This window comes from Dendrobates tinctorius, unplaced genomic scaffold, assembly GCF_039654945.1.
Source record: "Dendrobates tinctorius isolate UK_male_01 unplaced genomic scaffold, ASM3965494v1 ptg000073l, whole genome shotgun sequence".
NCBI lineage: Eukaryota > Metazoa > Chordata > Amphibia > Anura > Dendrobatidae > Dendrobates > Dendrobates tinctorius.
In genome coordinates this window covers 19,480,886-19,493,270 of record NW_027361741.1, presented here as the reverse complement: position 1 = coordinate 19,493,270, position 12,385 = coordinate 19,480,886, and positions in this window count along the sequence as shown.

Genomic DNA, 12,385 nt, shown 5'->3' with positions numbered 1-12,385 from the left:
CCAGAATCACAGGAAATACAAGTGACGATCAGGCAGCGTCACTAGGAAGCAGCGGCCTGATAAGGGAGAGTGAGGAGGAGCATCCGGGTCAGGGTCCTCCTAGTCATAGAGTGGACCGGGAGGAGCGGCCGGCTCACAAGGGAGGAAGTGCGCGGCGAGGCCTGCAGTGAGTGCACGCCCGAGAGGAAGCAAGCGCCATCGTCAGGAAAGGGGGACGCGCCGGGAAGCCACGGTCTGGTGAGTATGACGAGGCACGGGAGGCAGCGGCGTGACACGAGCCCCGACGTGTGCCCATACAGTAGTTTTCTCCCACATATGCGGCATCAGCAGACTCAGGACAAATTGGACAACATCTTTTGAGGTCCAATTTCTCCTGTTACCCTTGAGAAAATAAAAAAATTGGGGACTAAAAGATCATGTTTGTGGAAAAAATATGATTTTTTTATTTTCACGCCCGGGCGTTATAAGCTTCTATGAAGCACTGGGGGGTTCAAAGTGCTCACCACACATCTAGATAAGTTCCATAGGCGGTCTAGTTTCCAAAATGGGGTCACTTGTGGGGTGTTTCCACTGTTTAGGTACGTCAGGAGCTCTCCAAAGGCAACATGACACCAGCAGACCATTCCATCAAAGTCTGGATTCCAAAACATCACTACTTCCATTCCGAGCTCCGACGTGTGCCCATACAGTAGTTTTCTCCCACATATGGGGTATCAGGGTACTCAGGACAAATTGGACAACAACTTTTGGGGTCCAATTTCTCCAGTTTCCCTTGGGAAAATAAAAAAATTGGGGACTAAAAGATCATGTTTGTGGAAAAAATATGATTTTTTTATTTTCACGCCCGGGCGTTATAAGCTTCTATGAAGCACTGGGGGGGTTCAAAGTGCTCACCACACATCTAGATAAGTTCCATAGGGGGTCTAGTTTCCAAAATGGTGTAACTTGTGGGGGTTTCCACTGTTTAGGCACATCAGGGGCTTTCCAAACGCGGCATGGCGTTCAATCCCAATTCCAGCCAAAAAAGTTAAATGGCGCTGCTTCGCTTCCGAGCTCTGCCATGCGCCCAAATAGTGGTTTACCTCCACCTATGGGGTATCAGCGTACTCAACACAAAATGCACAATAACATTTGGGATCCTGTTACCATTGGTAAAATAAAAATTGAGGGTGAAAAGATCATTTTTGTGGAAAAAATATGATTTTTTAATTGTACGGCTGTACGTTATAAACTTCTGTGAAGCCCTTGGGGGTTCAAAGTGCTCACCACTAGTGTTGAGCAATACCGTTCGATACCCAAAAATATCGTATCGGATGGTATCGCCCGATACGAAAAAAAATATCGGGTATCGCCGATTCCGATACCGGAAGTCCCATTCAAGTCAATGGGACTTCCGGTATCGGAATTTAAAAAGCCCTTTATTTCCTTGTTGGCTAATTCTACGTAATTGAAAACAAGTAAGAGTCATGTAGAATGTATTGTGGGAGGTGGAGGAGACATTAAAGGCATAGTGGTTTATTCAAATCACATGGCATAGCATTAATTCCAATTTTTTTTTTCAAGACGTTCGGAGTTAAAAAGATATTGACTATGTTAACTTTTTTATTTTTTGTCAGATATGTATGTTTCACAACTTCCATGCTCTTCACCTTCTTTTGTACTTCTCCCACACTTTCTCCTTCATGATCCGCAGCAGTAGCATTTTTTTCATCAACCTTTTCTTCACCTTATTCATCTTCTTTTTCACCTTCTTCCCATTTTTTTTTCCATTCTTCATATTCTTCTTATTCAGCTATTATTAATTTTCATATGCTATTTCTTCATCTTCTTCCTATTCTTTTTCTTCATTTTCTTATGGTGACAGGCAGTCCTGTAGTACTTATCTATAAAAGTTATAAGATTACACCTTACGTTCTGCCTGTCACAAAAGATTTACAACAGGATTTGTCCACGTTCAGTTTGGCCTGCAGCAGCAGGCATTTTCCAGGGCCACCACGAGGAGGAACGGACTCACCCCCATTTACTGCTTAGCCTTCTTCTGCTTATAATTTTGATTTCTTCTATGCTGATTTTTAGTCTTATGCTTAATGTTCTTCTGCTTTCTGTTCTTCTGCTTTTGCTTCTTCTGCTTCTTGTTCTTCTGTCTTTTGTTCTGTATCTTGGTGGTTGTCTTCATGTTCTTTGTCCTCTTGGTCTTATTATTTAGGGTCATATTTCTGGTCTTCTTTGGTGTGGTCTTCAGGGTCGTCGTCATCAGGGTCGTCGTCATGGAGATCAATAAGGATTACCATAGACAATTTCAAAAAGCTTGATCTTGGAAATGTAGCAGAAGGTACAAGAAGGCTGAGAAACTGGCGAGAACCAGCTGACAGTACTGGAACCCGTAGTGGCAGCAGAAGGAACAATAGCCAATGGCACTACTGAGGAACAGCTGACGGTGCTGGACCCCGGTTACCATGCAGGAGGTACCTTTGCTAGAAACCACTACCAAGGACCAGCTGACGTTGCTGGACCTCAGATACCGAGATGGAGGCACCTAGGCCAAAGGCTCTGGCGAGAACCAGCAGACAGTGCTGGAACCCGGATGGGTAGCAGAAGGAACAAGAGCCAATGGCACTACCGAGGACCAACTGACGGTGATGGACCACGGTTACTAAGCAGAAGGTACCTGTGCTAAAAAGCACTACCAAGGACCAGCTGACGGTGCTGGACCTCAGATACCGAGATGGAGGCACCTAGGCCAAAGGCTCTGGCGAGAACCAGCAGACAGTGCTGGAACCCGGATGGGTAGCAGAAGGAACAAGAGCCAATGGCACTACCGAGGACCAACTGACGGTGATGGACCACGGTTACTAAGCAGAAGGCACCTGTGCTAAAAAGCACTACCAAGGACCAGCTGACGGTGCTGGACTTCGGATACCGAGATGGAGGCACCTAGGCCAAAGGCTCTGGCGAGAACCAGCTCACAGTGCTGGAACCCGGGTGGGTAGCAGAAGGTACCCATCCAAAGCAAAGTAGCCAGGCCGCAAGCCGGCCGCAGTTACTGAAACCCACAGTCCTACAGGGGGTCCATGTCCCATTTGCACTACGGATCCAGCCTTCAGTGCCAGTTCCCGCAGCCCACATAGGAGTCACCTAAACTGCAGGCACCGTAGAGTCGGCTAACCCGGCCGCAAGACGACAGGACAACGGATTGGTGGCATAGTGACCTTGACACTACCCGGAAACAGCTGGCGTGCTGGAACCAGACTAGGCAACAGGGAGTACCCGTGCCAAAGACACTGCCGAGAACCAGCTGACGGTGCTGGAATCCAGATGGGTAGCAAAAGCTACAAGAGCCAATGGCACTACCAAGGAACAGCTGACGTTGCTGGACCACGGTTACTAGGCAGGAGGTACCTGTGCTAGAAAGCACTACCAAGGACCAGCTGACGGTGCTGGACCTTCGGATACCGAGATGGAGGCACCTAGGCCAAAGGCTCTGGCGAGAACCAGCTCACAGTGCTGGAACCCGGGTGGGTAGCAGAAGGTACCCATCCAAAGCAAAGTAGCCTGGCCACAAGCCGGCCGCAGTTGCCGAAACCCACAGTCCTACAGGGGGTCCATGTCCCATTGGCACTATGGATCCAGCCTTCAGTGCCAGTTCCCACAGCCCACATAGGAGTCACCTAAACTGCAGGCACCGTTGAGTAGACTAACCCGGCCTCAAGACGACAGGACAACGGATTGGTGGCATAGTGACCTTGACACTACCTGGAAACAGCTGGCGTGCTGGAACCAGGCTGGGCAACAGGGAGTACCCGTGCCAAAGACACTGCCGAGAACCAGCTGACGGTGCTGGAACCCAGATGGGTAGCAAAAGCTACAAGAGCCAATGGCACTACCGAGGAACAGCTGACGTTGCTGGACCACGGTTACTAGGCAGGAGGTACCTGTGCTAGAAAGCACTACCAAGGACCAGCTGACGGTGCTGGACCTTCAGATACCGAGATGGAGGCACCTAGGCCAAAGGCTCTGGCGAGAACCAGCTCACAGTGCTGGAACCCGGGTGGGTAGCAGAAGGTACCCATCCAAAGCAAAGTAGCCAGGCCGCAAGCCGGCCGCAGTTACCGAAACCCACAGTCCTACAGGGGGTCCATGTCCCATTGGCACTACGGATCCAGCCTTCAGTGCCAGTTCCCACAGCCCACATAGGAGTCACCTAAACTGCAGGCACCGTAGAGTCGGCTAACCCAGCCGCAAGATGACTGGACAACGGATTGGTGGCATAGTGACCTTGACACTACCCGGAAACAGCTGGCGTACTGGAACCAGGCTGGGCAACAGGGAGTACCCGTGCCAAAGACACTGCCGAGAACCAACTGGCGTTGTTGGAACCCAGGGACAATCATGGTGAAGGCCGAGGCCTTCTTGGTGGCAGTTTTAGATTGTTTGTAGGCTATAACAGACTGTCAACGTGCTCCAATTAGGCATCTGTCTCCACTCTGTTTCCAGGATTTCACGTGACCACCAACACCGCCAGTTTATGCGTACTGTAGCCGTCTGCCCAATCCACTCATGTTCCTATGTTACTGGGGTTCTGTAATGTCAGCAGATCCCCTGATGTGTGTCTGCCACTGTCTCCTGCTCTGTCCACTTTCCCACCGCTTGCAGTGGGAAGGTGGACAGCGCAGGAGACAGTGCCGGACACACATTGGGGGAACTGCTCACGTAACAGAACACCAGGAACACAGGAACAAGTGTGCAATGCGTGGACGGCAACTGTGAGCAGGAACTGGTGGTGTTGGAGGTCGGGGAAATACTAGAGACAGAGTGGAGACAGAGGCCAAATCAGAGAATGTTTAAATCTGAAGTAGTTACAATTTGGAGGCAGCAGCAGTTTGCCCTCCACACAGCAGGGGATCAGCTGACGTTACTGACCCCCACTTTCACATGAACGAGTGTTTTTTTTCTGTGTGGACAGCACTTCCGAGCACCAACTGGCATTGTTGGAGCCCAGGGACAATCATGGTGCAGGCCGAGGCATACTAGGAGCCAGGTGTAAATCGGAGGTATTTTGACTTTGGAGGGAGCAGGATACTTTGCCCTCCACACAGCAGGGGATCAGCTGATGTTACTGACCCCCACTTTCACATGAACGAGTGTTTTTTTTCTGTGTGGACAGCACTTCCGAGCACCAACTGGCGTTGTTGGAGCCCAGGGACAATCATGGTGCAGGCCGAGGCCTACTAGGAGCCAGGTGTAAATCGGAGGTATTTTGACTTTGGAGGGAGCAGGACACTTTGCCCTCCACACAGCAGGGGATCAGCTGACGTTACTGACCCCCACTTTCATATGAACGAGTGTTTTTTCTGTGTGGACAGCACTTCCGAGCAACAACTGACGATGTTGGAGCCCAGGGATAGTCATTTTGTAGGCTGAGGCCTACTTGGAGCCAGGTGTAAATCTGAGGTTGTTTGACTGTGGAGGGAGCAGGACACTTTGCCATACACACAGCGGGGGATCAGCTGACGTTACCGAACTCCACTTTCACAAGAACAAGTGTTTTTTTCTGTGTGGACAGCACTTCCGAGCACCAGCTGACGTTGTTGGAGCCCAGGGACAACAATGGTGTAGGCCGAGGCCTACTTGGAGCCAGGTGTAAATCTGAGGTGGTTTGACTGTGGAGGGAGCAGGACACTTTGCCATACACACAGCAGGGGATCAGCTGACGTTACTGAACCCCACTTAAACATGAGCGAGTGTTTTGTCTGTGTGGACAGCACTTCTGAGCACCAACTGGCGGTGTCGGAGCCCAGGGAAAATCAGGTAGTAGGCCGAGGCCTACTTGGAGCCAGGTGTAAATCTGAGGTTGTTTGACTGTGGAGGGAGCAGGACACTTTGCCATACACACAGCGGGGGATCAGCTGACATTACCGAACCCCACTTACACATGAGCGAGTGTTTTGTCTGTGCGGACAGCACTTCTGAGCACCAACTGGCGGTGTCGGAGCCCAGGGAAAATCAGGTAGTAGGCCGAGGCCTACTTGGTGGCAGTTTTCGATTGTTTCTAGACTACTACTAACTGTCAACGTACTCCAATTAGGCCTCTGTCTTCACTCTGTTTCGAGTATTTCCTCTGGCTTCCAACCACGCCAGTTGCTGCTCTGAAATGCCGTCTGCACAACCCACACTTGTTCCTGTGTTACTGGGGTTCTGTAACAGCAGCTTCTCCCTAGAGGTGAGTCAGGCAATGTCTCCTGCTCTATCCAGATTTCCACTACAAGTAGTGGGAATGTAGACAAAGCAGGAGACATTGCCGGACTCACCTCTGGAGATGAGCAGATGTTACAGGACCCAGGTAACACAGGAACAAGTGTGGATTGTGCAGACGGCACTTGAGAGCAGAAACAGGCGGTGTTGTAGGCCGGAGGAAGTACTCAAAACAGAGTGGAGACAGAGGGCAAATCAGAGAACATATTAAATCAGAGGTAGTCAGAAGTTGTAGGCAGCAGGAGAGTTTGCCGTACACACAGCAGGGGATCAGCTGACGTTACCGAACCCCTCTTACACATGAGCGAGTGTTTTGTCTGTGTGGACAGCACTTCTGAGCACCGACTGGCGGTGTCGGAGCCCAGGGAAAATCAGGTAGTAGGCTGAGGCCTACTTGGAGCCAGGTGTAAATCTGAGGTTGTTTGACTGTAGAGGGAGCAGGACACTTTGCCATACACACAGCAGGGGATCAGCTGAGGTTACCGAACCCCACTTACACATGAGCGAGTGTTTTGTCTGTGTGGACAGCACTTCTGAGCAACAACGGGCGTTGCTGTAGCCCAGGAAATAAAGTTCAGGTCATAGAAACATGAACACAACAGGAGACCTGGATCCTGTTGCCAGCCAATTATTTATTCTGGAAGAGGACTGGCAAATTCAGGTGAGATCCAGGCCTTGTTCATTTTCAGAAAAGTAAGCCGGTCAACATTATCGGCGGATAGTCGCGTGCGACGGTCTCTTACCACACTACCTGCAGCACTGAAGACACGTTCCGATAATACACTGGCAGCAGGGCAACCCAGCACCTCCAATGCATACTGGCTAAGCTCTGGCCATGTATCCAGCTTAGAGACCCAATACTTGAACGGGGAAGAGCCGTCTGGGAGTACACTAACAGGGCAAGACAAGTAGTCTGTCACCATCTGACGGAAACGTTGCCTCCTGCTGACTGGAGCCGTCTGTGACGGTGTAGCCATTTGTGGCGGTCCCACAAAACTTTTCCACATTTGGGCCATACTGGCCTTGCCTTGTCCTGCGGCACTGCCTCTGCTACCTCTTTGTGCAGAGCTTCCTCCACTGCCTCTACCCACATGGCTGCTTTGAAAAGCACTACCAGCAACACTTGCGGGGGGGGGAATGGAGAACATGATGGCCTGCACAAGTGTTTCTTGGTACTCCCGCATTTTTCGCTCCCGGTTCAACTGTGGTATGAAGCTTTGTAAGTTGTCCCGGTAGCGAGAATCTAGGAGGGTGTACACCCAATATTCAGCCGTGTGGAGAATGTTGGCGATGCGGCGGTCATTTAACAAGAATTGCAGCATGAAATCAACCATGTGCTGCAGACTGCCAACTGGACCGGAAACACTGTCCCCAGCTTGAGGCAGCATCTCAGCCTGCTCAGCATCACCCCACCCTCGCTGTACACACTGACTACTAGAGCCTTGTGTACCTCCCTCCTCTGGAGAGATGTGTTCCTCCTCCATTGACTCCTCGTCATCCTCCTCACTAAGTGTCCCCTGCCTGGGCCTTTGTGTGGAAGCACGTTGCGCAGACTTGCCAGAAGCAGATGGCATTTCTGACTCCTCATCCTCAACCTCTTCAAAAACCTCCTCACTTAGTACTTGTAAGGTTTTTTGAAGCAGACAGATAAGGGGGACAGTCATGATGATTAGTGCATCATCTGCACTGGCCATCCGCGTGGAGTCATCGAAGGCACGCAAAACTTGGCAGATGTCCCTCATAGTGGCCCACTCAGTGGTGGTGAAGTGTGTCCGGCGCACAGTGCGACTTGTTTGCGCCTGATGCAGCTGGTACTCCATTACTGCTGCCTGCTGCTCACACAACCGCTCCAACATATGTAACGTTGAATTCCACCTGGTGGGGAGGTCACATATGATGCGATGTTCTGGCAGGCGGAATCGGCGTTGCAGAGATGCAATGCACGATCTTGCCATGCTGGAACGCCGCAAGTGAGCACACTCTAGGCGAACCTTGTGCATCAATGCATCAAGATCCGGATAGTCCCTCAGAAAGCTTTGCATGACCAAATTGAGCACGTGTGCCAGACATGGTATGTGAGTGAGGTTGCCTAGGCCCAGAGCTGTCACTAGATTTAGGCCATTGTCACTCACTACCAAACCTGGCTGGAGATTCGCTGGCACAAACCACACATCGCTCTCCTGCTTGATGGCATTCCAGAGCTCCTGTGCTGTGTGGCTCCGATTCCCCAAAGAAATTAATTTAAGGACAGCCTGTTGACGTTTGGCCACACCTGTGCTCATATCTGGCCTGAAAGGCTCATGCAGTGCTGATTCCGAGGAACAAGAGTAGGAGTAGGACTCAATATGTACAGACTGCATTCCTGCAATCCTTGGAGCTGGCATTATACGTACAGAGCCACTCTCCAGATCTGTACCCGGCTCCACAATATTGACCCAATGGGCAGTGAGGGAAAGGTATCGTCCCTGTCCATGGCTACTGGTCCACGCATCGGTGGTCAGGTGGACCTTGCTACTGACGGCGTTTAGTAGCACATTTTTAATTTTTACCTCCACATGCTTTTGCAGGGCAGGGACGACTTGCCTGCTGAAATAAAAGCGGCTGGGCACATTGTATTGTGGAACTGCCAATGACATCAAGTTCCGGAAGGTGTCAGTCTTCACCAGCCTGAATGACAGCATCTCAAGGGCCAGTAGTTTGGCAATGCCTGCATTCAGAGCCAGTGCTCGGGGATGGTTTGCCGAGTATGGCTGCTTTTTCTCCCATGCTTGTACTACCAATTGCTGGTGAGTGGCCTGGGAATGTGCTGATGACTGAGAACGTGGTTCAGTGGGTGGAATTTCACTGGGTCTCTGGACAACAGTGGCAGTGTTTCTTCCATGGCGTTCCAGTGAGGAAGCCGAACCAGCTGTGTGTGAGCTGGAGGAAGAGGCCCCAACACGAGCTGAAGAGGTGGTAGGTGCTGCTGAAGGTTGGCCTACATCTTCAGTGTGTCTGTGTAACTCCACCTCGTGCTTGGTACGCACATGTTTCCACATATTTGTGGTATTGAGGTTGCTCACATTTTTCCCTCGTTTCACTTTCTGATGACACAGCTTGCATTTGACAAAGCAAATGTCATCTGCAACTGTGTCAAAAAAAGACCACGCACTGCAAGTCCTGGGAGCGCCCGTTTTGTGTTTTGGAAGAGGATTGCCCCTCACGGGTGCCAAAGTGGATGCTACAGGCAACCAAGTCTGCCCCCGCCCTCTCCCTCCTCTTTTGGCCGTTCGGGGAATCTCTTCCTCAGAGCTGCTCACACCACCTTCCTGTGGCTGACGCCATGATGGGTCAAGGACCTCATCATCTCCACTCCCCTCTTCAAGCACCGGCTGGTCCTGGGTTGTCTCACCAGCACCGTACACACCAGAAATTGGCAACTGAGTCTCATCATCATCAGATGAGCACTGATGTGTGCTGACAATAGGCACTGGCCCACCCACCTCTTCAGATTCAGAGGGACAAAGCAGTTGCGCATCACTGCATACTCCCTCTTCTTCACGCTCTAGAATGCTGCTTGGCTGGCCACCTCTTTCCAAGCCAACAGATTCTGAGAACAGAAGTAAAGATTGAGATGGCTCCTGTCCAGGGCTCTCAGACTGCCTGGGCAATTTGGCAGGTGATGAAGAGACAGATGGTTGCTCTTCAGTGCTCTGGCCCTGGGAGGATGCGGAAGTCATTGAAGTGGATGCGTTAGCTGCCATTCATCCGACAACGGCTTCAATTTGTTCGTCACGCAGCAGTGGGGTATGGCGAGGTCCTACAAAGCTGCGCATGAAGGACTGCTGCCTGGTAAAAGTGGGGGATGCCGGGTCACGTCCCCACGTCCTCTCCCTGCTGAATCCCCCCGTCCTCTCCCTGCTGAAACTCCACGGCCACGACACACGTGCCTTACTCCCTGCCTTCTTCATCTTGGTAGACTGATAAAGATAGGCAGAAAAGAAAAGAAGGGGTGGCTTAGTGTTCTTATTCCTGAACACCTGCTAACCAGTATAAGAAACACTAATTTGGCTAAGAGTGTGTGTACTACACTTTAATATGATCTAATGTGGCCTACACAACTGTAAAGTGGAGTGTTTGGTGAACTTTATTTCCTTTTTTTTGGGGGGAAAAAGAAAAGGATGTGACCAAAGTTTGAAAGCTATAGTATCACAAACTTTTTGGAGCGATTACAATGCAGGAAGCTAACCTACAATGCAATTGATGAGGCTCCAAAAAATAGGGTGATACTAGTCTGGCTGGCCCTGAAGGGCACAAGCCAGCAAAAAGGCTCCTCTATCTAATCCTATATAGTGTTTGCAACCAACCAATGACAATGGATGCGAATGGAAGCACACTAATATAGGAGCAAAAATCTGGACAATTTAGCTGCAAAAAAAGAACTATGTATGAGGCAGTGACGCACGCTGAGCGGACTACAGCTAGCGGTGGCTGTAGAACACACTGCAACGTGAGCTGCACTCACACACAGAGAGACCTATCAGACAGTCAAAAACAGTGCAGAGAAATGGGCTATAGCACTGAAAGGCTGCTGAAAGGCTCCGCTGTCCACTCCTTTAATGTTTGCAACCAACGTATATGGATACGTATGGAAGCACACTATACAGGAGAAAAAAAAAGCAGCAATAAAAGAAAAATGTGTATGAGGCAGAGACACACGCTGGCCGGCCTACAAGCAGACATGCCTGCAGGACACACTACACAGCGTGGGTCTGCACTCACACAGCCCTTGCAGACAGCTATTAAAACAGTGCTGCTGGGCTACAAAAATGCTACAGTGGTGGATTATGTAGCCTGGGTAGAGAAATAGATATGTTTGATGATCGCTATTTCTAACTGTCCCTCACAGTCTTCAACAGCAGCCTGTCCCTAACTGAATTCACAGCAGAGTGAACCCGAAATGGCGGCTGCTGCGGTTTTTATAGTGCATCATGACATCATTTCAGCAGCCAATCACAGCCATGCCAGTAGTTAACATGCCTACATGCCTAACAGGATGTGCCCACACTTCTGAGGATCCCCATTGGCTGAATCAAATCGAGCGGGCTCCTAGCATTATGGGAACTTCCGATTCCGGTATTCGATATGAAAAAAGTATCGGAACTAAGTATCGGAATTCCGATACAGCGAATATCGGCCGATACCCGATACTTGCGGTATCGGAATGCTCAACACTACACACCACACATCTAGATAAGTTGCTTTAGGGGTATAGTTTCCAAATTGGGGTCACTTGTGAGGGGTTTCCACAGTTTAAGCACATTAGGGGCTCTCCAAACATGACCTGACACCCCCAGACCATTCCATCAAAGTCTGCATTCCAAAAAGTCACTATTTCTCTTCCGAGCCCCGATGTGTGCCCATACATTAGTTTTCTCCCACATATGGGAAATGTTACCCTTGGGAAAATAAAAATTGGGGGTGAAAAGATCATTTTTGTGGAAAACATATGATTTTTTTAATTGTACGGCTATACGTTATAAACTTCTGTGAAGCCCTTGGGGGTTCAAAGTTCTCACCACATATCTAGATAAGTTCCTTGGGGGGTCTAGTTTCCAAAATGGGGTCACTTCTGGGGGGTTTCTACTGTTTAGGTACATCAGGGGCTCTCCAAACGTGACATGGCGTCCGATCTGAATTCCAGCCAATTATGCTCCTTCCCTTCTTAGCTCTGCCATGTGCCGAAACAGTGGTTCCCCCCCACATATCAGGTATCAGCGTACTCAGGACAAATTGCAAAATAACTTTTGCAGTCTAATTTCTCCTGTTACCCTTGGTAAAATATAAAAAATTGGACCTGAAGTAATTTTTTTTGTGAAAAAAAGTTAAATGTTCATTTTTTTTTAAACATTCAAAAAATTCCTGTGAAGCACCTGAAGGGTTAATAAACTTCTTGAATGTGGTTTTGAGCACCTTGAGGGGTGCAGTTCTTAGAAAGGTGTCACTTTTCAGGATTTTCTATCATATAGACCCCTCAAAGTAACTTCAAATGTGATGTGGTCCGTAAAAATAAAATGGTGCTGCAAAAATGAGAAATTGCTGTTTAACTTTTAACCCTTATAACTTTCTAACAAAAAAAAATGTTGGTTCCAAA